Here is a 26,185-nt window from a genome sequence, read left to right as displayed (position 1 = left end):
GGATGAAACTTGGCTGCTGTTCACACATTCTATGGGGTGTAGTGGAAGAGTGGTTAAGTCCACATTCTGAACACTGACTGACTGAGATCACAACGTGACTTTGCCACTTCTTGGCTGTGTGACTTTGGGCGAATCACTTAATCTCTCTGTGCTGTATTTGCCTCCTATTTAATATAAGGGATAATTTATATTGGAAGGAATAAAATAAATTTTTGTGTATAAAGTGCTCGGAACAGAGCCTGGCAATGTTACATGAATGTTAGATAGTACTTTCCAATCCTAGGGTTCATATTATTCCTCCATGACCCCCTCCTGAGTTGCTCCTCTCTCTGATAATCTAAAACTTCCCTATTGCTTTTATTATTTTTTTTCCAAAGAAGTCTTTATTCTGATTATTTAACAAAGTCACAATGAAAGCCAATATTTTAAAGTAATTATACTTTTTAAATAAGGTATGTAAAAGATCATTTTTTAGTGTTTATAACCAACTTATATAAATAATAACATAAATCACAAAATATATACTTCAAAATGTCACATCAAATAGCTAATGGAAAGCAATATACTGATTTAAGCGATAGTATCTAAATTATTTGGGCCTCCTATTGATTTCTTTTCAGAATTTCAAATGTTCTTTACAACAAAATCAATATGGCACTTTACAAGACAGTTGGCCAAAAGTGAGGCCATTCTCTAGGTAGTACTTTCAGAAACATATCCATCCCATACCGATCTAGTTACCCTTATCAATTTGTTAATAGAGATATTAATTTGAACAGTACAATGGACAACATATATTTGCAACTAAGTACAGGACATTCAGATATTTTGTACAACTAGTTGACAATGAAAAAAGGGTTCTAGATCTCTTTTTTAGACTGAATTCCCAAGATGGATTAGAGAATTTGAGAGATTAAGAGAGTGAAGACTCTGCTCTCATAAACGAGACCTCAACAGGTGAATTGGGATGTACATAGGTGCACCTGTCCAGTATGATATTTCAATATTGGAAGGCTATGGTTTATATCCAAAGAGCCAGTTTTGATGAGAAATATGATGGAACACATTGTTGGGTATTGGGTATAGTTTTAATGGTACTATCAGAATTTAAAATTATATTTTATCCTAAATGATAAATTATGAAATATTTTATCCTAAGCATTCATTTTGCATCACCATTAAGATTCTTTCAATTTTATGTTTTCCTCTGTTGGAAATCCCTTAACATTTTTTTTCAAAAGACCAGAAATTAGAAATAATATAATCAAAAGAAAAATGTTTATGAAGTTAAATAATACCAAATAAGAAGATGTAGTTTCAGCAAGAGTAATGAGACGGGACATTCATTGACACCTGCTTTCTCCTGTTAATGAAATTATTTAAAATATTACTATGTACTTCACAAATAATTCAGAGAGATACATTTTGACAAAAAAGATATATATGCTTTTATGTTATTGATTCATAAGTACATTTCTGGTTATTTCTGTTTTGTTCTTAGGATTCTCTAAGACATATATGCTTTACCTAAATATACAATAGCATTGTATTCTATACATAATATAAAGTAATACTTCAGGAAGTTTACTCCCTTGGTTGTAAAAATAGAGGAAGAAATAATCCTCAAGAAATTTACAGTTACATGGGGAAAATAAGAGAAATGACATTGTGGGACCAAATTTGAGAAGTGCCAAACTATGGTCACTGTGTTGGCCTGACTCACTGTTGGCTCTGAATCTCTCCAACCCACGCAAATAGAACACATTACTCTCCAACTAAATGTCCTATTTCAGATCTGAGGACCAATTCTGCCTTTAAGCTGATGGATTATAAAGATCTCCATATCTATAGCACATTTTTGGAAATACATTTTTTCTTTTGGCAACTCATTCTGCCAGATGCAGATCCCTAAGAAATACAGCTGGGGGCATGACCCAGCCAAATGCATATTCTTATCTTTGCCCCATCTTATCTTTGTATACGGGCTCCATAGATAGAAAGGAACCTAAACTTTCTTGCTGACGTCTAGAACCTCAAGCAAGTTTAGAGGAATTATCTCTACCCTGGGCCCCTACCAGTCTTTCTTTAAAATATGCGTTCTGAAGATTGAATCTCTCACTCTGTGGATCCCCTGAACTTTTATAATCCCCGCACTCCTCCTTTGCAAAACCCAAATGTGGAGTCAAACTATACTTTCCGTGTGAACAATGGCAGGCTGTCTATGTCCTCTCCTCTTGGAAGCAATTTTTTCATTTTAATGTACTAGATTCTATTATTATTATTACTTAGGTGATGAACAATGTCAGTTAAGGAAAAGAAAACCAATAACCAAACATTGTTATTGATTATATGATTGATAATAATATGTTGTAAATATGTGTGCACACAAAAATATGAAAATATCATTGAAAAATAATATCATAAAATGTTTAGGTTAGTTTTGAAATTATTTTTCAGTCAAAATATTTACTTTTCTTTTTTTTAAACTGGAATACCTTTCAGGTTTATACCAGAAAGTTTAAACCCTTCCTCTCACCCTTATTTAGTATATAGCACTTAATCAAATTTTACAACACAATGTTTTGTTTTTTAAAGTTAATTTTAGCTTATTCAGTTATAATAATATCCACAATATAGATAAGAAAGATAGACTCAACTTTTTACCATTGATCTTCTATTCATGCTAGAAAACTTCATGAAGTTCATGGAAATGGCAGTAGTTATTCTCCTTTCAGAAACCTCGGTTACAGTATCAGGAGTTTATTTGCTTTTGTTGTTTTTTAGTATATCTTAAAAGATAATAGTGTCTAAAAACAATCTTATTAATGTAAATTTTTAAATGTAATAATCAATATCTACCATAATGGATATGTATCTCTCATTTCATATTTTATTTCTCTGTTATCCTTTTTTCCCTATTGCTTTTAATCTCTGATAACTCTCCTCTTTCCTGTGAAACCATTGTCTGGACGATGTACTTAATACATAGCATATTTTACCTTACTGTGTTATTCATTTTTCCTTATATCTGCTTCAGTTAGACTGAAGTCTTCAAGGACAGTGATGCTCTATTATGCATGTTTGTATCTCCTGTGCCCTGAACAGTGCTTTGCACGCATAGGTCCTCAAGTAATTTGTTGCTGGGACTAGTGAAAACAGTGACAATGTAGAATTTGGAAAGAAGAGCATGACAGAAAAATAGAAAATCTCTACTTTGGGTATGTTGGCTCCTAGTCTAACACTAAAGATTCCAAATAATCTATGCAAGCAAGAAGGTAGAATTTTCACCTTTTCTGGATTGGAGAGCTGGGAAGATCACAGTTTCCTCTGTGGACACCATGTGGGTTTTATTTGAAATGTCTCTACAAATGACATGGGGATTTTCATTAACCTCTGATTTGTCTAATAAGGTAAAGATGCTGACATGCTTTAGCCAATGCAGTTCTGATTCCAACTTAGCATTTCGCCCACAATAGTCTTCAGGGCCCTCTGCAGAAAGCTCTGCAGGGCTTTGGCATGTGGGTTGCTCAGTACTTTGTCACCACACATGATTATTTAGAAGGCAGGGACTCTACATGGACCAGTGTGACTGGTGTTCCCACTGTGATTCTGATAACGAAATGGATGCACGAAGGTAAGTGCAGAGGGAGGGTGGAGAGAGAGGTGCATAGAGCTGGCTCTACATTCTCTCCTGCTTAGGGGGAAGAGTCTGCCTCTTCTGGCTTAGCTTAAAGGATATGGGTTTGTCCTGGGATCAAGTTGATGGGAAGAGTTTGCTCTAGCTTTGAGCTCAGTTCTTGGAAACTCATGCCAAACTAATGTCTGTTGAATGAAGAATGAGTTGGTAAGTGTGTGAGTGAGTAACCTTAAGAAACTGAGGTTTCTCAATAAGATGTTTTTTAAAAAGAAAAAAGAAATCCAGGTTTGGTTCTAGGTCATCAGCTGGAAAATGGGAAAAGGACTACGTTGTTCTGTGTGTTTGTCCCATTGGCTCAGGTGTCTCCTGAATTTTAGGATAAAACGGCATCATGAATTTATGCAACCTTTCCACCCAGGGCTCTACACCTTATACAATACTCTGATCCATTTTTAGAGTTATCTAAGAGGCAGATGTTATCATGATACACTCACTCCTTCAATGGCTTTTTGCCGCACTCAGAACAAGTCCAACACCTTTACCGTGGCATGCCAAGGGCTCTGTATTCTTCGCTCTGCCTTTTCTTCCCATCTTGTCTCTTATTGCTCCTCCATTCAAAATTCAAACTTCCATTTCTTGTGCTCCGACTATGAAAAGCTGTCTGCTGTCCTCCAGTGTGCCAGATTCTCTCAAGCCCCCTCACATTTGCATAAATGGTTCCTTCACCAGGCATGCCCACTAGTCTTTTTTCCTTGGCCAACATCTACTCTTCCTCCAAGGATTAGCTCAAGAGTTTCCTCCTGGATGAAGCTCCCTCTGATGCCCTTCTAAGCAGAGTTAGGTGCTCTCTTTCCTATATTCTCCAGGCAACCTTTGCCAATTTCTATTGTAACAAACTTTCTGCCTCTCCAAACACACTGTGACCTAATTGAGAAAAAATATTCTATCAGTATTACCACTGAGCATAATTCTGGTAGAGAGCTATTGTTGTCCACAAATATAATTATGGAATTTAATATAGTATAATGGTTATTTTCTGGATGTTGAATTTAATCTTGCCTGAGTTTGTATCATAGAACCTCCATTTTCTGAACTGTACCAGTTTTGTAACCTCTCTAAGCCTCAATTTCTCTGTCTGTAAAATGGAGTTAATAATCATGACTACCCCTTAGTCTGTGTGAGCGTTAAATAAAATGTTGACTGTAAATGTCACAGTGCCTTGAACACAGTGTGCATTCCATATTGTAATGCAGGGACTTCCCTGGTGGTCCAGTGGGTAAGACTCCACACAGGGGCCCTGGGTTTAATCCCTGGTGAGGGAACTAGATCCCGCATGCCTACCGCAACTAAAAAAAAGATTCTGCATGCCGCAACTAAGACATGGAGCAGACAAAAAAGTAAATAAATAAATATTTAAAAAAATATATTGTAAGGCAGGCACAGCTGGGGATAGAATTTGTTTTTGTTCTCTCTGCTTCAACAAGAAAGGAGCTAGAAGAGCACTTGAACTCACTGAGGCCAACATTTCTTAGAAAGAGGTTGAGATAGGAAATGTTCTCTAGAGTCACTGTAGGTGGCTACCTTTAGAAGGTGACTGCCTCATTATCTGGGGAAGAAAAGATGGAATAAGACTCTCTGTTTTGATGCCCAGACCCTGGGCTAGAGGGGAGGAGAGGAAGATGGGTCCCTGCATTGGCAGACTTGAGCCAAACCTAACTCTGTGCTCTAGGTCTGACTTATGGCTAGAGTGGGCTGTGCCTAAAAAAGAGAGAAGAAGCACTGATGGAAAGATGCTGGAATAGAGAACGGGCCTTGCAACCGAGTGCTGGCCTCACTTCTCCTTAGTTGTCAGTGCCTCACCACCTAGAGGTAATGCAGCTAAATGGAAGGGTGCTGGCCTGGAATCGACTTTCCAGCCCAACATACTCTTATACTGGAACAAAATAGGGAGTAGGGAGTCCAAGGTCTCGGGTTGGCTCTCATTACTGGCAGGTAGAAGGATGGACTTGTTCATCAATTCTCTGGGTTGAACTGGGTTGTATTAGTTGTTGCACAAGATACTTTGGAAATGATTAGGGCAACCTCACATTATGGTGTTGCCATTAGTGGTTGAATGAATGGATGCTGTAAGGTGGGGTTGATTTCGAGCTCCCCAGTAGCAACCAAAATGGGGTGGATATACCACAGGGGTATGCAAAACTGTCCACTGAAGTGTGGGAAGAAAATATTAGAACTTCTGTTTGTGTGTGTGTGTATATATATATATATATATATATATATATATATATATATACACACATACATACGAGGGAAGTAGCTCTTTCCTACGATTTAGTGTACAGATTGACATGGGCTTCCCTTACTGAGCGTGACAGTTAGATAGATAGTCACATGTCATAGACATACAGAGATATTCCGGGGGAAGAGTAGAATCTCACACCATGGGGGAACTGACAGAGGCATCTTCACTGATTTGCTTGCTCTCAGAGAATTGTAATGTATTGTGATTTTTGTATTCCTGGCTAAGTGTATTTACAGCATATAGTGTTTGGTTTAACCTAGACAAAGCTCACAAAATGGAAAAATGGCTTAAAAAATATTTCTGCCAAAAAAACCTCAAAACCAAAAAATAAACATTCTTCATCTTAAAGATAATACTAACAGTACAACACAAGGAAACAGTAAAACATGTCCAAAATGACGTTTTTCTTACTTTTAGTGTAAACTTTTCATCAACCATGATATGATGTAAAAACCACGATGACTTGAGCAGATCTGACAGTATGCTACATTGCAGATATTTTTTGTAAAAGTAAATTCAGTATCTTCTTTCAAGGTAAAATATTTTAACAATGAGTGGGAAAATAATTGTTTTTCAAAAGAAACTCATTCTGAAAAAAGCTTTATGAAAATGCTTTTATTAATAAGTGATTTTTTACTGAAAATGATTAATGTAATCAGGCATTATTCTTTCTCTGTATACCTACAAAATCTGAAAATAGAAATTTCTGAACTATTTTCAAAACCTCCCAAAAAGATTCAGTGTAGTTTTGACCCATTTGCTTAAAATATTTACTTGCAAGAATTAAAAACGTTTGCATAGTTTGTGGTTTTATATATATATATGTGTGTGTGTATATATATATATATATATATATACTCAAACTCTAGCAGCAAAGAAGCAAAGAAGAGTAAATGGAATTGAAACTGTCTCAACTTCTAGACGAATTGCTTCTTGTCCACCTTTGCTCTGGAGAATTATACCTACAGTTTGCAGCTGCAATGAATGTCGAATCTTCTATGTCCCATTTACCTCCTACTTTCCTCGACATCCAACACCACATCCAAGCAGAATCCTGGGGAGGAGAGAATAAAATATATCAGTTAGGATTAGGTTTATCTGAGAATAACATGGACCAATTCTTCCCCTCCCCCTGACACACACACAGAAAAAGTATCTTAAAAAAGATGAAAGTGTCATTCTCTCTCAAGGAAAATAATTTCAGATATTAAGCCCAGAATGATGGCAACTTCGAAGTCATCAGAGAACCAGTCTTTCTCCAAGCTTTTGCTCCAAGATGCTTAAGGGGTGGTCCTTGTTCTTATGTTTCAATATGGCTGCTGGAGCTCCAACCATCACATCAGCAAGGTAGAGAAAGGGCAGAGAAGGGCTTTTTGATCTTTAAGAACTCCTACAATGTCACACAATACTTCCATTTATACTATATGGGCCAAAATTAATCACATGGTTAGCTCTAACTGAAAGGGAGATTGAGTATATATATATATATATATATATATATATATATATATATATATATATATATATATTTGCTATATTCCAAGCAAAAATATGGGTTTCTTAACACTAAAGTAGGGAAGAATGAATGTTAAAAGATAGCTAACAGTCTCTGTCATATGTCCCATTCCTCCTTTTAATTATTTCTTATTTTATAAAAACAGAAAAGCCTATCTCAATTATGTTAATGGGATCTTTTTGTACTATGGAATCTAATTCCTTTCATTCCATTTCCCAAAGAATTTTGAGTTTCGGGTCCAGAAACCAAATTTCCGAAGTCTAGACTTCCATGAGAGCGGGTTGTTCTCAATGCAGTTCATATCTTTGCTCCAATCCAAAAACCAATGATTCTTCCAACCATTTTGTTTATTAATGATTCCACTCCCCCAGTTTGCTATTAATAACCATAGAAACTGGTTAATCTCAAATATATTCAGATTCACAACATGTACTCAGATGGCATGAATTTTAAGCAGTGTTACTCAAAGTGTGAATTATTACTTTTTTTAAAGGAATGAAATTCTAGGGCCTATAACCACCAACTATCCAGTATTTCCAAATTTCTAGATATTAAGACATTGTGAGATCCCAGTTACTCGATAATTGACCAATTATCTCTTTATATGGATGTTTTGACCTCATTTTTTAAAAAAATAATACTTCATCTGGTCAAGTTCAAAATTTTGGAAAAATCATCTTGGTATTTCAGGTTGTTCTGTAATGATTTTTTGAGCTATTTATAATGTCAGCCATCTTTAACTTGACACATATTAAGTCCACTTCTTTATTGTGGTTAACTTCTTAATTTATCCTCTTAGTATTTTTAGCATTATCTTAATATCATGGGCCTCCTTCTCAACAATTCTCAAAACTTCTAGAAGAAATCCTGATAATGGAGGCCACATATGTATGAATAAATGTGTATTTCCTGTTTCAATCCCCACAGAAAGATCTTTGTACCAGGAAGAGACGGAGAGAGCATGAAGATTTCTAGGAAATCCCAATCCTAGGCTGTATTCAAGTGTTTCTCTCATCTGTAGTTTGTACACAACATTTTTGATGTGGCCAACTGATCAAAGAAAGTGACAGGGCTCTGTGCATGGTCTTTGCAAGATGCTTCCTAAAACCCACATTTTGATTTTGAAATAGTTAGTGGTTAAAATTAATTTACATAAATTAATGTTTGTATAAAATTTGATTATACCTTTCAACTGGTCCTCATGGATTTTCTGGCTTATTCCTCATCAGTTGAAGGTATCAGAATTTTCCCCTTGGTATTGGCCTTGTGATTTTGTTTTATCTCTTCTCTTTCACTTATTCTGATTCATACTCCCATATCAAAAGAAGAGTAAAACAAAAGAGGGCTGGAGGCGCACAGAGAATAAGAGAGAACGACAGAGCTTATAGGCAATATAGGCTGTCTTATGACATTAGTTAGGCAACTATTGCCTTCAAGAATCATTATCTCCACTCATTATAATGTGCACTCACTGGGTATGTCTTGTCAGAATCTGAAGGATGAACTTCTGTGTCAATCAGCTGGGGTTATATCTGCTTTGAGCGGGAAGAGGCATTAAATAGCTATTATGGTGGGAAATTCCAGTGGAAAAAGGGGACTAGAGAAGTTTACAAAATAGGCAGTAAGGATGAAGTAGGCCAGAGCTCTACAAAGACCAGAACCAGACAACTGAAGAGAAATGATGTTAAACTTGATGGCCAAGAAATGACAGTTAACATCAAGGTGTACGATAGTTATAAATCCTGAGAGGTCAAGACTAAGGACTATGGTAAGGAAAGAAAATGGTGCCCATCACATGCAGGCAGAGGTGGCAGGGGTGATGGACAGAGCTCTAGAGGCATCTGCAAGGACCCCTTCTCTTGCCTTGTGGTTCTTGAAGGATGCTGATCTCTCTGGACCTGGGGACTCTGCAGAACTGACCTGGAGCCCTGGAGTATGTGTGTGGATATAGGGGCCCATCAAAGAAAAGACTACTTCCCTCTTCAGAAAAGGAACTTCTGTTTCTATTTAAACTGATGCAATTATTTAGAAAACTCTGATTTAGAAGGTACGTTTTTAGTTTTTTACAGTTGGCATTTCCATGTCCCAAACTCCCTTTGTAGATGTTTCTTTCAAGGTTCTCTTGCTATAAAAGGGCAATAAATTTGAGGTGAGACCATGAAGACATCGTAAGAAGACATGAGATGATATGGTTTCAATAGTCACTTTGAAAAATTTGGGTTCACGTAAGTATTTTGCACTGCAAGAATAGCCACAGGAACAGAAATTTCTATAAAAGATTCTCTGTGATGTCAGTTTTGGATGCATTTTGAGAGTAATGGCTCCATCCAGGAATGATTAGATGTTGCTAATCTGCCATGTTTTTAAAAGCTTTCTTTAAATCCATATCATAATAATAAGAACATGCTGTGGAAACCAAGCAGGCTCAGGGGAATGGTGTTAGAGAACAAAGCTTTGGCCTTAAGGTCTTTTGTTTTGATCAAATACACTTTGTGAAAACTAACTGCTTACCAGTAGTTTAGTAATTGAGGTCTGCACAAAAAAAGCAGAACACACTGTGACTAAAGACACATTAAATATTAAAGATTTATTAAATATTAAATATTAAAGATGCAAATTAGATGATGGGTAGTAAATGTAGATTAACATAGATTTGTAAAATATGAATAAACTGAACTTTCTCTTAGAAATCATGTTGAAACCTTTCAAGGCAAGTAGTTTCAGACTTGACTTCCCAAACGTGGGTTGAGAAGGAGAAGCTAAAGAAATATGCAGATCTTATGACAAAAAGAAAACAAACACATTAAATCATTGTCATCATCATCATCAGACATTACTTAATTCCATTTTTGCAGGCTTGTGTTAACCAAACACAAAATTTCGAGCCCAACGACTTAACCACAGTATTAAAACACTATGAAAGAAGACTGAAAAAAATACAAATTTAAAGTTTCCCCTTTTGATTTTAGGTATGAAAAATGTTGTTTAATCAGAAGAAAATCTTTGCCCAAATTTCACATAAAGAGAAAGCAGGGTATTTGGACAATTGCATGATAAATTCAATTTTTTATTTGAATTTTAATAGATATGAAAATAAACTGTGCTTAGAAATAAAAGCAATACTGTCTTCCCTTGTAAAATAGAGGAGATAATAATACTTACTCATCAGGTATTAACCTAAATAAAGTCCTGGCATGAGGAGATTGCTCAATATACATTCATTTCCTCTCTTCAGTGACAGTGATCAAAATGTAACTATGAATATTCCTCTGGATCACTTAGGACAAAATAAATTGCGATGGGAATTTAATTATGTTTCGTTCTTAGATCAAAAGCAGGAAACTACAGAGGCAGAGAAATCTGTAAAAAATTATTTCCTCCCTTCCAAGAGTGAACTCCCATCTACCCTCAATGATACTGTTGAACTTGGCAATAGTGACTAACACACTATCCAGTGTTTTGTAACTGTTTATAATTAACAGAGTTAAATATTTAAGAGTTAAGGTAACTCTTGAAATTTCTTTTTTTAAAAAAAATAGAATTATAAAGCAATTAAGGGTGAAAACAACAACAACAGCAACAACAGAAAGACAACCAAAGGCACTGATGGTGTGATGATAAACACATAACACCTATAATCATGAGATCTGGGTTTCAATTCTAGTTACACACATAAGCATTGTGTACCCTGGAGACTTAATTTCCTTGCCTGTGTGATAGAGATGACGCCCGCTGTGAGAGTAGAATCGTTCATATAGAACATTCAGCCCACTGCTTGTCTCATAATATTGCCTCATTCATTCATTCAGCCATGTTCAGTGAGTTTTTACACTATGTCCGGCACTGTGCTAGGCACTGGAAATACAACACTGACAAAACAGACACGGCTCTGCTCTCAAGGAGCTTAAAAATGTGGCAGAAGAGGCAGACATTAAGAAAGACACAAATAATAGTTTGATAAATAAGTAAAAGTTAATTCTGACTAAAAATTAATTCCCTTTCCTCTCTCCTCATTTTTAATAAAGGGAACACGTGTGCTTTCTACTTTCACTTATGAGAATTAAGTGAGTTAATGAATTAAGTGAATCCACTCCGGAAACTTCAAAGCTCTCCACAAATGTCTATTGCTATCTTTGTAACAAAAATTTATCAACTCTGCACTAATTGCAAGGCCCTAGCGAAGGCAGAAAGAGTAACGGGATGCAGGTTCTCCCTGCTTCTGCCTGGGGAAGTAGGCAACTGGGCACTGTGAACCACAAGTCCAGCCATAAAGTATGCGGTGGCCAAAAAAAGTTCGTTCGGGTTTTTCTGTAACATCTTATGGACAAACCTGAATGAACTTTTTGGCCTTCCCAATACTAAAACGTGCTTTGAGAGAGGGTGGGGAGAATCATTGGATATCTGGAGGTGGCAGAGGTGGGCTCCGCTGGAAAGACTCTATGCAGCAGGTGCATTTGGACTTGACAGTTAGGGGACATCTGGACTTGCGATCAGCCAACAGAATAAGCAAAAGTACAGAAGGGGGAGATCATCAAGGGGCAACAAAGAAAACATATGTGGTGTATTTTGGCTAGATTGAAGAAGGCACTAATGGCAGGAGTTGGCAACAAGCATTTGGACAAGCAGTTTAAGATCAGATCATAGAGGACTTTGAACACCGAGCTAAAGAGTGTGACCTGTATTGCTGGCAGCTGCAAGTCATTAAAGGAGTTTGCGCAAGACAGTAACAAGACTGGAGCTGCGAGTCAGGAAGAGTAATCATCCTACAACAGTGTGTCAAATGGATGGTTATGACTACTGGTATGATTTGGCTCAAGGGTTCGGGGAAAGAGCTTTAGGGTCTTATACTTTGGTCCTCTTGAAAGCCAGGGTCCTGAAGCTATCAGAGTTGGAGTGGTCTGTGGAACTTGAAGCATTTGTGTATTTGCTGGTGCTGAGGCATAAAGAAAATAAACTTCCTTTTATGAATAACATGGAACTCATAATGTAGATCCAAAGAGCATATTTCCTTGGTGAAAATAAAGCACTCATTGCAACTACATCTCTCATTTGCCTTAGCACAGGTCACATTATCTATAATGTATATCATAGACATAGGGAAGAGAGACACCAGGAGGTAAAAACAATTGCTCTAAGCACTAAGCTGCTATGACCCACCATTCTAAAAGGCACAGCCAGACCCTCTGCCTGCTTCACATACACACAAAGTCCAGTAATGGCTGATCAGAGCAGCTTAATTAAATATCCCCACTCCTGGAACTCCCATGGGCTACATGCACAGAACAAGCTGACCCTGACTCCCTTCCTCCCCACCCTGGAGCTTCTCAGAGCCAAAACAGTTGTGGGAGATGAGTGGTGGCCTGTCAGCCAATCAACAAGCAGCTGACAGATGGCAGGCTCCGTCTGTGACTCTGCAGAGGTAGTGGAAGAAGCCAAGCTGCCCTGCCCAGCTGGGTTCAGAACCTTTAGACTGAAAGAGAATAACAGATGTTCATTTAAAAAAAAAACCAACTACAAACCTCAAACATAATTTTATTACACAAATTCATGCCAGTGAATATTTGGAGAATAAGAACATTTTTGCCAGCCCTCACAGGGTGTCTGGAAGACAGACACAGAGAAGGGTCTACATATTTCTAATCTCTGTCACATTTCCATGATGAACTCCAGAGAGTGTGAGACACTGCCTTGGTATGTCCCACAGAGGAGCTTTCAGGGCTTGCTCTGGGTTTATTTCGAGCCAGGAGGAAACAGGGGACTGGGCTTCCCATTCCCAACGCAAGGAGATCTAATTAAGTAGGAGCAAGATAGGTAGCTGAAGACTTTGTCTTATTACTTCATGTAAAAGTCATCACATTAAATAAACACATTTGGCATGAATTTACCAACATAGAGGAAAATGACACTAAGCCACCCAGATAAGTTTTAAAGAATTCAAAGTCCAGGATTTAAAATTCTCTTCATCCAAATAAGCAACCAGCAACTAGGTTGGGCCCTCAGTGACGAATGGATTATGTAATAAAGGAAGGCAGCCAGAGGTTAAACTCTTTCTCCCAGTGATGAGCAAATAAGCGAAAAACTCCCACAGAGAAGAAGACTACCTCAGGGCCCTTCTGCAAAAGCTTCACCTTGCTGCCTTGGCCCAAAAGCCAGTGTGTTTATGGCCAACATGTGAGGTCATAAGTTCTGTAAAGGGCAAGGAAGGTGCCAGAAAGGTCTTGAAAGGCTGTTTGGGCTGATCTTTGGGCTCTTGTCTGCATTTGAGGCTCTGTCTTTTCTGACTCTTCCTCCAAAGTCTTCCTAGCTCAATTATGAGAAGATCTAAATGTCCACCTCAGTACCAGGATTTCCTGACCTCCCAACTCTCTCCTGGGGCGTTACTCTGTAACTAGGGAAGAACCAAATTGGTTTCTGGTAAACTAGAAGTTGTGCCTGCCCAAAGCAGTCTTTCCTGATAATTTACTGTTAAGATGGAGCCTTGGGGTAGAGATAGATTTACTTTAAGAACCCTAGGTAATACCTGTGGAAGAATTTAACTTGAAACTGGAGGATATAAAGAGAATCTCACACACATGCCCTCAGGAAGACAAAACTTATGGACTAAGAGAATAATTTCCTATAAACGCCTGATTTACAGAAAACTGATAGTGTGAGAATTCTCTCAGATGATGGGGGTTGATCAGAGGTTGTCTCACATCAACCGTGAGAAGTTTTGCCAAAGGCACGAACGAGAGATGACCCAGGTCGTGTCAGTCTCACAAAGTGGGCTGGATCAAGCTTTGTTTGTGTGACTAGACTGACTTTGTCTGCTCAGGAAGTTTTCAAGGCTGGTCTTCATTTGTTTTTGATTTTAACTGACTCTAACTGAACTCTCCCCTCTACATCCCCTGCCTACAAATGCAACGTGTTACAAACCCTCAGCTGACTCACCTGTAGCTTGCTGTAATTTGCTTGTCCCAAATTGCAATTCCTCTGCTCTTCCCGAGTAAACTCATGAGTTTGCCTCAGTTTACCTCTTTATTTAGGTCAACATACCTGTGAGGGTTGTGGGAGTAGAAATTGACTCTAGTAGGTACTCAGACTGATGTGCTGGACCCCGAAACCCTAGAGGTAGGTCAAGAGACCAAGGCAGGGTTCATGGAGCAGAGATCACAGGCAGAGGGGGGACAGACCTAGTCCAGGAGAAACACCTGACTGTAGGTATGCTGAATCACCTAAAAATATGAGCCATAGTCCTTGCATTCGAGGACAGACATCCCAGGGGATGCTTCCTGCCTTGTACAAACTGTTTTTGGTATAACTTATTAATGGAATTATCTTAGATTTCCAAAAAAGCTTCAGATTAGATTTTTTTTTTTTAAACAGGCTTAGATTTTTCCTTTTGAGGTTGACATATATCAGCTATTTCTGCTGTAGATTTGTGTGCGGTAGGAAAGTTTAAATAATTTCTTAAAAATTATTCTTACAATGTATCTCATTTTACATGTTTGTTTTCATATTATTTGGAGGAGCTCTTTGTGAAAGTGCAAGAGGTCCATGTTACTCAACAAAAATTTAACCCTGAAAAAAGGTCATTAGAATTAATCCATCTCAACAGGTACTAAATGTCATAGCAAATAATTTAAAGTTTGTTTGCAACCTTATCTTGAAATCTGAAAGGAAAATATGAAGTTTATTTCAGATTTAACAAACTGAGTTGTAATTGCAAATGTGCACTACATTTCTTTTCTTTTTGGCTGCGCTACGCAGCTTGCAGGATCTCAGTTCCCCAACCAGGGTTGGAACCCGGCCATGGCAGTGAAAGCCCAGAATCCTAACCACTAGGCCACCAGGGGACTCCATGCACTGAATTCTTAGGATGATGAAAGAGTGACTCACCTGTTGATTTGGGGGAGAGTAAGATTTTCCCAACAAAACTGCATAACGTGACCTAGTACCCATCACTTCACAGTTGGACTTTTACAGCACGGTCCCCATGAGGATCACATTTTTAAGCTTATTCAATAGCTTTTCAATGGCTTTATTGATATTCTAAAAGACTTATTTTAATCTGTTGATATCCAAATAATTTTCCCTTGAGGTACCATTTTTTTTCCATTCTTGTTGATTTTCTCTTCTGCCAGATCTATTTGTTAATATCTCTGCATGTAATTTCAGCAGTTCTTTATCACTTCTTATTAGATAAAGGTGCCAATTGATGGGCAAAGTTGTTATATGGAGAAAAATGTTTGGGAACTAACTTTGTAAGTGAACAGTGCACTAGTAAATATTTCTGTGTTATGATGACACTTGCTTCTCTACCTTGTGCCTCTAGAGGCAAACTCTGATAACAAACATTTCAAGTAAATTTTTCTCAGAAAGAAGTCAGGGAAATTCATCAGTTCATACATAGTAATCATAGTAACTGTAGCCTCCTACAGTCTTTAAGGCTAAACTTTCACCTGAGTTAGCCACTCACCTAATACTTAAATTCTCTGCTAAGGAACCCCTATTTTAACACCTCCAACAGGGAGCTTACTGCTTCTGCATACATCTCTCTTCATCTCTGAACAGCTCTGATATTTATAACATTTTCCTTCTAGCAAGCCGAAATGTTATCTAGTATTTGGGCATATGAAAGTACAGCTATCAGGATGCTGGAAAAACACAGTGGGGAAAGGGAGGAACAAAAAATCAACTGGGTTATTTTTTCCACTGAGATAAATTGAGTTTGAAAAGTTGGATGAACATTTAACTGGCTCTACTGCAGTTGAAAACACAGGAAAGAAACTGGTTCTTTTAAGCATCAGTCAGATTGTCATGCTCTGAATATCTGTGAAACAGATAGTTTCAAATCTCTCGCTAAGTACTTGTGTCACTTCAATAAACTGGGTGAATATTACTCATTTACACATAATAAAATATTTGTTTTTCAAAAAACACCTCTTAAAAATAACATCTGGGTTTAAAATATTGTTTGATGCTATATTTCTATTTATAATCACTTATACAGAAATCTTGATAATTTAGACAGACTAGCTCACCATGAATAGTGTACATATGTCATGTTATAATGTCCATCTATTTTGAGACATTAAATTAAAAATAAAAGTCAAAAAAATAAATTAAAAAAATAGTCACAATATTTTAAAGATAACATAAATTATTTTGTTTATAAAAATAAAATTAAAATCACAGTCTTTTTCCTGCCTTTTTCGAAGTTTTAAATATAACTAGGTTAATTGAGGTCTACCATGGTGAAAATAAATTATTTCCATCTTATTCCAGGTTTACACTCAGGCAAACTTTCTTATAGCCAAGTCGTTAAGACCCATAATTAATGGAATCAGTGCTCTTCAATTTCCAAATCATGCAGTTGAGCTGCTCTTTAATTGGAAACAGAGGCTCTGGGGCTCTGCTTTCCCTTCATATATGGTGGTGTTCTCTATTCAATTTACCCTGTGAGATGTGTCTCTAAGGGGTTTCATAGTTCCAGTAAATTCTGTACCACTCACACTCAAAGTAGCAAGTGGTTTTTTCCTGAAGACCATGGCCTTGAGGCCATGCATTTCTCTTGCTCCTCAAGGCATCTTCTACACCATATTCATCTGTTGGTTAAAGTTCAAAACCTTCTTTGCAGGAGGAAATCTCAGGGTGCCAAGCTCCACTCGGGTATTACATTGCAGGCATAAAGGCTCATTCCTCCTTTCAACTTGATCCAACTTCACACCACCACCAGTTTTCCATCGTTACTGCCAGCATCAGTGCCTACTTTCCCATGTCACTTCTAGGCCAGGGGAGCCTTGAGCTTTCTCTCTGAAGTTCTCTGCTCACTGTTGAGGAATTTGCAGCAGGAATGAAACGTTGATGTTTGAAGAAAATTATAGTGACAATCATTTGGAGGATGGATTGGAAAGGATGAGTCTGGTGGCCAGAAGACCAGTTGGAAGACTATTACAGCCTTAGAAGTGAGAGCCAACAGGAGACACAAAGTGTAAACACTGCTCTGGCTTCTGATTTCATGACAGATTGGCACAAAATACATAATAGGTGAGTCTCCTTCCAATGCTTAGTCATTCCTCTTTGTGTCTGATGCTTAGCACCTCTGTCTGATCCTTTAGCTCCTTCCCATGTTGCTTCATTTGCCTTTTGCCTTAGGCTAGAAGTCTGAATTTATGACTGCTCTTGTGTGGATACCATTTCCCCCACCATTAAGCTGAGTATTAGGCACATTTCATACATTAAAAATAGCCATTCTCAGTCATAGAGACAGAAAGTAGAATAGTGGTTACCTGGGATTGAGGAAAGGGGGGAACAAGCACTTATTGTTTAATAGGCACAGAATTTCAATTTGGGAAGATGAAAAAGTTATGGAGATGGACAGTGGTGATGGTTGCACAACAATGTGCGTGTACTTAATGCCACTGAACTCTACAGTTAAAAATAATTGAAATGGTAAGAGTTGTGTATATTTTACCACAATAAACAAACAAGACTGAGAACTTTTGAAGCAAATCAACCCAAAAGCTTGCCACACTTCAGGATGTTTTATTTGTGTGAGCTGACAAATTTCCTGTCATTTACAGCAGTTAGCCGCAAATTTGCTGTTATTTGAACCATGAAACAGTGTAATAACATCATCTTTAGAAAAAAAATTGAATCCTATTATTTATATAAAAAATAACCTTTCACATTTTTATAGATGAAGAAACTGAAGTTCAGGGAGGTTGACACTTTGCCCACGTCACACAACTAGTAAACAGTGAAACTGGGATCCCAGTCTAAGGTTTGTTTGGCTGCAAATTTTGTGCTGCTTTTTCAGAGGCAAAACAAATCCTATCCAATGAATGAGCGAAATCTCCAAACATGGAAACTGTTCTCTAATCAGGAATTTTTTTTCAATCTAAGCTGTTCCTCTCATTTTGATGCAGTTACTAACATTTATTTGTACTGACTGAGTTTTCTCAATAGTTAATGCCAAGGTTTCTGCCAAAATCCACCATCACAAATTATTTGTAAAGGGACCACATGTTTTTATTTCCCATACTTAACTTGTAAATAAAAATATTATTTGAAACTTTGGAATGTTACCTGTTAACATATTCAGAACAAATTCGACTTTGAACTTTTAAACTTGCTTTGAAGACCACATTGTATTTGACCTTCATTCTGGAGTTTTTGCAACAGACTTTGGTTAAAAGCATTTAAGTTAGAACAATATCATTTTTTAACAGAGATTTTTGAGATGTGATTACAAATGAATGTGGCTTTTTTTTTTTTTTTTAAACAGCAGAGTTCAAATTAATATCGTTGACTTCAAAGCAGTCATCTTAGGAGACTGTAGATAGTGATGGTCCAATTATTCATTCATTGAAACACGTAAGTACTTAATCTATGTCAGACACTCAGAGCTTTTTCCTCCAAATCCAGTTAATGAACCATGCAGGAAACTTATTACTTTATAGTCATTTATTATTTTGACCCCAACCAGAATTATACAGTTTGATCACCTACCTCATTCAATAGACTTAGCTCCTTCAGACTATGACTAATACTCAACTCCAAAATCAAAGATTGAAGAGTTGACAAAGTTGAAGATATGCCAAAGATTCCTTGACATGCAGCATATAACCACTTTGATGAGGCTAGCCCCGATCATGTCTGATCACCCCATCTTAAATGGTACCTTTCTTCATTCACTATTACTTTTCCCTTCATTGTTTTTCTTTAGAGTGCTTATCTCTCACTAACAGAATGTGAATTCCATGAAAGGAGCAATTTTTGTCTGTTGCTGTATTCCCAACACTGGAATAATGTCCAACACATAAAAGGTGCTCTATAAATAGTTTTTGAATAAATGAATGAATAAAATGAAGATTTATATTACTTTACATAAAATGTTTTGCCTCAATGTCACAATTCCATAATTCAATGCAAGTATAAGGTTTAATTTTGATGGTTTATAGTGCTATGTCTTTTGTTTCTACTATTATTATTTAATAAATAGAGATAAAGAGACCCTCTGGTTCCTTAACTGTAGTTTTTTTTTTCTTTTCTTTCCTTCTTTAAAGTGATATGTTGTATTTGGGTTGTGTTCTGGGGTTTTGCCATTGCTCCTTTTAACTGTAAATTTTTGTGCCTTAACTATATGCAGGGCGCTGTGAAGGATGCAAAATAAATGTAAGGCTATTCCATGTTCTCAGGAGCTTAAAGATCTGCTTGGAAGGAAAGAACCCATATATGAAGTACAAAAAAGATCAGAAGAGTGATGCTGTACAGAATACCTTCTCAGAGAAAGGAAAGTGACTCATATTGGAGTTTCTGGAAAAACCCCGTGGAAGAGATAATTACAGGGCCTGCACATTGCAGAATGAACTGAAGGCGGACACATGTAGGAAGGACTTGTGGAGAAAGGGCCAGAGGTAACATATGGTTCAAATTGTGAGTGAGAATAAACCACCATGAGCTCCTGCCTTTCTCCCACCACGAGCTGCCCCTCTTCCCTGTCCCTTATCCTCTTCTCATCTTCTGAATATTGTATGCCAGGCCACAGAGCTCTTCATCTCCACCTATACTTGCTCCTTAAGTGATTTCTCCCAGCCTCATACTTTAAATAACCTTCCAAATGTATAATCCCTGTTCAGTCCTCTTTGAAGTTTAGACTCATGTACCAACAGCCTACTCAACCTTTGTACCAGAGTGTTAAATGGGAATTAAAAAAAATTTTTTTGATTGTTTCTGCCCCAAACTACGCTTGTTGGCTCTATCTCCAAAACATATATCAAAGAGGCTGACTTTTCTGCACCTCCACGGCCCCTGGCACCCCAATTCAATCTACCCCCCGACCTTTCCCTTACACTAGTACAATAGCTTCCTCACTGGTCTTCCTGCTGCCATTCTTGCCCCCATACTCCGTTCTCCGTGTAGCACCCATTTCAAACCATGTATCAGGTTTTTGGAAACTCTACTCAATATTTTGTAATAACCTATAAGGGAAAAGAATCTGAAAAAGAATCTGAATCGCTGTGCTGTACACCTGAAACTAACATGACAGTTGTTAATCAATTATACTTCTAATAAATAAATAAAAAATAAATTTTTTAAATGGAAAAAAAAAGCCCTCACCATGTATCAGGTTCTGACACATCCTCACTTAAAGTCTTTCAACATCGCTCCTCTGAGACACATTTGTGACACAGTCCCTGCTTCAATGCCTGTGTGCTTGCTGCTCCCTCTTACTTAGACTGTTCCTTCCCTCCCCCGATACTTGAGTGACTTTCTTCCCTAGCTTCACTTAGAATCATTATCCTTGACCCTTATCTAATATGGCCTCCTTCCTTTCATCACCCTATACTCCCTTCCCTTTTAAAAATCTCTTCCAAGCACATGTCTAGGTCTAGGTCTATTTATTTGTTCATATTCTTATAGTCTGTTTCCTATTACTGGCACAGAAGCTCCATGAGATCAGGGAGTGTTCATTGTTATATCCCTAGTGACTAGAACAATGCCTGGCATTGAATAAATATTTGTTGAATGAATGAATTACCATCCTTATGGCTAACCCCTCCTCATGTAAATAAGATGATGTCCTGAGTGATGTGATCAAAACCTGAAGTGCGGGGTCAATACAGAGAAACAAGTCAAAGAGAGGGCAATCCTAGCAGGACAAATGCAGGATACAGAGCCAAGATGGGAACTGGGAAAATGAGGATGAAAGGCCTGTCAGGCAATCTAGCACATCCTGCCAGGCAGAGTATCTTGGACTCTTGTGGACCCTAGTGGACTTTAGAGCCAATGGAATATACCAAGCAAGTTTTCCAGGTGCCACTCAGGAGCTGCCATGGGAAGCCTCCTTCACGGTAAAGCCTGCTCCAGGAATCAAAGAGGCAAAATCTCCAACAGGAGTGGAGCCATAGTCATGCACTGAATTTTTACATGAAGAGAAAGTTGTCAGTACTGCTGCAGAGAGTATAATTGACTAATATTTGTTATCTTCTCCAGTGGGCTGTGAGCTTCTGAGGGGAAGAGACTGCCTCATTCTCTACCATTCCTGGTATGAAGTCTGCACTCTTGCAAACATTTGGGAGAAAGAAATTGGATCATTGCTCTCTACTTGGTTATACCTAAGGGCACGGAGAGCAACATATTCAGAATTTTCCCCTTGAAACCTGATTGATATAAACTTTTGTATGCATTAAATGGCTAATAGCTGACTTTGAACCCAGTACAGGTCAACCCCTCCCAATTCACAACTAACCCTTCAAGCAGCAAATTGAGGGGTTAAAGACTTAAAATTTAAACGTTAAAGATTTAAAATGAGCCGTTAAGTCATTCACATAGTTCCTTAATCTCTGCTATGGCAAAAAACTTCAATTTGCTCTAATTAGGACTTCAACATTTTCTTAATTAAACAGCTTTCCATCTGGAAAAAAATGCCTTCAAGGTCCCTCCCACCCAAAAAAACCTCTGAAGTAATCAAAACTAAACGAATAAAAAAAGCATATTAAAACTGTTCTTCCCAATAGTTTTGGCCACTATGTATCAGGTAACTTTTATTTTTATTTATTTTTTTAAAAACGTATACACATACCTCAACTTCAGATTAAACCTGTGAGCTTGTTGACATTTCAGAGACAATTTCAGAGTGTTTCTTTTTGGGGATTACCCTTTCTCAGCATTTCTCTGGGTAGCCGCAGCAGCAGAATCCTGAGTTCATGGTCACTGTGGGCTTTCCCCTTGACTTTGCTGTTCATTTCTTCAGTTTGTCCTACACTGTGAATGCTGAGAAAGAGAAGAGTTCATTTTCATTCTGAATGACATAAATGTGGCTGAAGACTGAACACTGATTACAGTCTGCAGATGGAAAGGAAAACCACGTAGCATTATCCCCGATGTGAACACTGTTTGTGTCTCTGCCACAAAGATGTGAAAAAATGGCTCTGCTATTCTTCCTGCTGGGGGTACAGGTTATCACAGAGTGGGAGAGGTGGTTTCCCTTCAAGACCACACTGAAGAGTTTGCACTTTTTTCCTCTTTAATTTTTTTCTGGTTTCCTCTTAAGCAAATGATATTTTCGGGCAATAGAACAATGTTTTGAATCGAGTTGGTAAGATCCACCGAGGGTTACTCTGTGTAGGGGACCAACTATGACAGAACCCATAGTTCCTCTAGGGTGCCTGGGACAGGATATTTTCCTGAGTCTTGGTCTCAGGTCGCTGCAGCCTTAGGTCAGCATGGTTCTGATCAGTTAGCACACCAGCTTCTGGATGTCTCCTTACATTTACTCTCATTTTCATCAAATAATCACCCCCATCCCAGTGTCTCTAAAGCAAATCTGTTTTGCACATTCTTTCCTTCCCTCCCTCCAAATTACTATGTGACCAATGTCAAGGCAGTGTCTTGTCAGTGAATCCCTGAATTAGCATTTCTAAAATCTAGTTTTGAATTTTATTCTTTTTACCTTTCTCTCACTCATCATCAATCCCCCCCCCCCCTCTAAAATCTCTCTCCTTTCTTTCTCTCTCTTCTCTGCAATTAGTTAATGTTTCTTTCTTAGGTTACAGAAAAAAGGGAAAGATCTAGGTGGGAGACGTTTAAAAACAGGGCTCTTAAATCAGGGACTAGAAATTGAGAGTCATTGCAAATCCTACATCATTAGGGGCTTTTTCAGAAAGGGATGCATGCTAACTTGCTTCCTAGGCCCTTATCAGACATGTGCTCCCTGGACTTCCCTGGGAGGCTTCTCTGAGGTCCCAGGGAAGGCTTTGGGTGTTGAGGTTGAAAAATCCTGAGCAGGCACGAGAAGTCGCAGGCTGCCAGTGTGTCTGCGGGGCGTGTGGGAGCTTTGGGGAGACACTGAGGTGGAGGTATTAGGTCCTCTCCCGCGTATGTGTTTAGCGCGCCATCTAGTGGCTGAAGCTCACAGAAGGGAAGAAAGCCTAAGTACCCCAGAAGACCCAGCTCAGGGTTGGGCTGGCTTCCCCTCAGGGTCAAATCCAGGTCGCTAAAGTGGCTTTATTTCAACTTTACCAGTGCATAGGTGACAACTGTTGTGCACTTCGTTGGGAGGTTGGTGGAAGCCATGGGACAATCAAGAAAAAGGATAAAAGAATTTAAGGATCTATTAAGAAAGGCAAAAAGTACTGCTACACAATTATTCCAGAAAGTAGGACTCTAAAAGTGTAAGTGCTCTGACTGAGCAAATAAATGAGACTCTTCTATGAATATGGGGAACACAAAAAGAAATTGAAGGAAGAGAAAAAAGAGAGGGCATGGGAAGAAAGGGAAAGGGAGAGGCAGGATAACATAATGCTTTGTAGACAGTTCTACAACTGGGTTCAAATTTCAGGGCCACCTCTTTTTAGCATTTGTGTGACAGTAGGCAGTTACTTAAACTCACTCAGTCTCAGGTTGCCCATCCGTAAAATGGGGATGATCCCACCTATCTGTTAGGGAGGCTGTAAGGGTTAGATAAAAGAATATATGAAAGTGCCAAGACCAGAGCCTCATGTGAAAATGCTCAATGGATAGGAGTTGTTATCAGCAGGGAGAAGACAAAAGGAGGAGAAAAGAAAGAAGCGGGGAGACCTAGTAAGGGATTGTGTGGAACACATTATGGTATGAGAAAGGAAATCACATCTAGGACTGTCCAACTCAGCACAAGGCATTTGATCAACTTAACAGGTGAATCCCATGAAAGGGGAAATCTCTGCCTCCAGGAGACAGACAGAAGGTCTCTGCCTGAAGCCCACCTTTGTTCTGGACTTACAAGTATCTGAGAAGGCTCCACAGGAGGGCCTTCCTTCTTGGCACCCCTTGGTCTTCACGCTGTGGACTGAGAGCCTGACACTCAGCCCTCTACAGATCTTCAATTCGGTGCTGGGAGCTTATGTGAAGGAAAAGTCAATGACCAGTCGGAGATGGGGCTGATCAAAGGGAGCAACCAGGGACCAGGTTTTATTCGGAGAGGGTAGCCATTAACATGGCCTAGCTTTCAAGGAACCTCCTGAAAACCCTGGCTCACCACTGTCCGTGGCAGTTGATGCTGACTGAATGCACTTGAAGAGGCTGGAAGAAGTATCTGTATAACCCAAGGCGTCTTCCCTCCCCACTGAAAGCTGAATCCTCATGGCGGATCCAGGCGGTGGATGCACACAGCTGCCTCAGTATCTCCTTTGGAAACCCGATATGGCTATTTCAAAGGATTGCCTAAAGCCCTCTGGACACCTGAAGCCTCCAGAGAGCAAGACAGTGCAACACACATACACACACACACACACTCATGCACATACACTCGTGCCCTCTGAGGAAGCTCTTAGCCTACCATCTCTAGCCAGAGTCCAGAATTGGAGGTCATAATGGCCTTTCCCTGTGTAATAGCTGCCCACAATCTCAGGGGAACAGCAGCCATTGCCTGCATTTCTAACCTTTTACCAGCTTCCTTTCATGCCAAGGAGAAACTAGGAACAAGAACATAGTAATCTGATCCCCAGTTAGCATAAAATAAAAACAACCCAGCCATGTTTTCCATGGGCTTTTCCAACCTCAAACAAAATGCGTGAAGCAGGGAGAAAGAGATAAAAATACACGCATGGAACTATAAACATACATACTGTCTGTGTATGTACAGACAATCATCCTGATGCAAATGAATATCTGTCTCTAGGAAAACCAAGCAGTCAGATGTAGAAATCTGAGAATTTTCGCTTTCCCAAGTGCAGTCTGTGTACAGACAGGAAGGGATAGTGCCCTGATGACTCAGTGGGGAAGGGGTTAAGTCCTCAGCCATCCTGTTTTAAAGTGATTTATGATGATGTGCAGTGTTTCAAAACTCCCCCCACCACCGCCCCGCCACCCGACCCCAAAGTACAGCCCCTCTCTGTCCCCCAGTCCAGGCTCAGGCTCACCATGCTGAAATGGGAAGGAGGCGGTGTTTTGCTGATCTGTTAAATTCTTAGTGAAGTTTCCTTGATTTCCAGTGGCTGCTGTTGTTTGAGTTTGGTTTGGATCAAAACTGAGGTTGTCCTGGCATTGCTGGGACTGAATCCAGGCAAGAGGAAGAAGAAAAAGGAGAAGGAAAAGAGGAGAGAAAAAGGTGGGAAGAAATAAAGGGAGGAGAGAAGCGTAAGGAAAAGAAACAAGTCCTTTTTCAACATCACATTCCTGTGTTTTCCCTCAGCCTGGAAACTATATTAATCCCAGTGCTCTTACGCTCGGAAACAAAGGGACTAAGCCAGACTGTGGGGGAAAGGGTGATAAGAAGGATCCTGGAACTCGAAAAAGAGAAAGAGCGAGATTCAGAAATAGCTGGGGCTCCACTTTAAGGGGCGTCCAGTACTGTCGGCCGGGGGCATTGGCACACACAGACACACAAGCCTGAGCAGAAAGAAGCTGCAGACAAATGGAGGTGCAAAGACTTAAAAGGACAGCTCCTTTCACCTCATTCTACTTGTCAAGAAGGTAAAAAGGCACAGCCAGAAAGAAAAGAAGAAAGCTCAGCCCTCAGGTCCAGACAGGCGGTGGTCTCCGTGTGGCTTTGGGAGCTGGAGCTGCAGTACACCCCTTTGTATCGGACAGCCTCGCAAAGGAGAAAGAGAGTTGGGAGGAAAAGTATTTCATCTAGGAACTGTCCTGGGAGCACACTTCAGATTGCTTTTTAAAGCCTCTGCATTCCATCTCCATGAGCCACCATGTAAGTGTGTAATCCTGCCTGTCTTTGCTGTGTTTGTTTGTTTCTGTGTCGCTTATTTGA

The 26,185-nt window shown here is 38.9% G+C and overlaps 1 protein-coding gene and 2 long non-coding RNA genes across 3 annotated transcripts in view; 2 read left to right on the top strand and 1 right to left on the bottom strand.

Annotated features, from left to right (window-relative positions):
* Nucleotides 1-2,459: 2,459 nt before the first annotated feature.
* On the bottom strand, nucleotides 2,460-25,476 carry LOC309630058. The gene is made up of 4 exons (XR_014245385.1): nucleotides 25,341-25,476; nucleotides 22,025-22,215; nucleotides 6,951-6,993; nucleotides 2,460-4,561 (listed from the first exon to the last, which is right to left on the bottom strand). It is a non-coding gene; the product is annotated as an uncharacterized lncRNA (long non-coding RNA).
* On the top strand, nucleotides 7,000-22,029 carry LOC309630060. The gene is made up of 4 exons (XR_014245387.1): nucleotides 7,000-17,484; nucleotides 18,725-18,813; nucleotides 19,166-19,265; nucleotides 19,589-22,029. It is a non-coding gene; the product is annotated as an uncharacterized lncRNA (long non-coding RNA).
* The window catches only part of CCDC80 (coiled-coil domain containing 80), a 32,847-nt gene continuing 31,953 nt past the window's right edge, over nucleotides 25,292-26,185 (top strand). Inside the window, exon 1 of the mRNA XM_082394666.1 lies at nucleotides 25,292-26,125. The gene's annotated coding sequence lies outside the window, so the exon portion shown is untranslated. The remainder of the gene's footprint in view (nucleotides 26,126-26,185) is intronic.

The sequence above is a fragment of the Balaenoptera borealis genome (genome assembly GCF_965194805.1).
Source record: "Balaenoptera borealis genome assembly, chromosome: 5".
NCBI lineage: Eukaryota > Metazoa > Chordata > Mammalia > Artiodactyla > Balaenopteridae > Balaenoptera > Balaenoptera borealis.
This window is presented reverse-complemented; position numbering and strand designations above follow the sequence as displayed.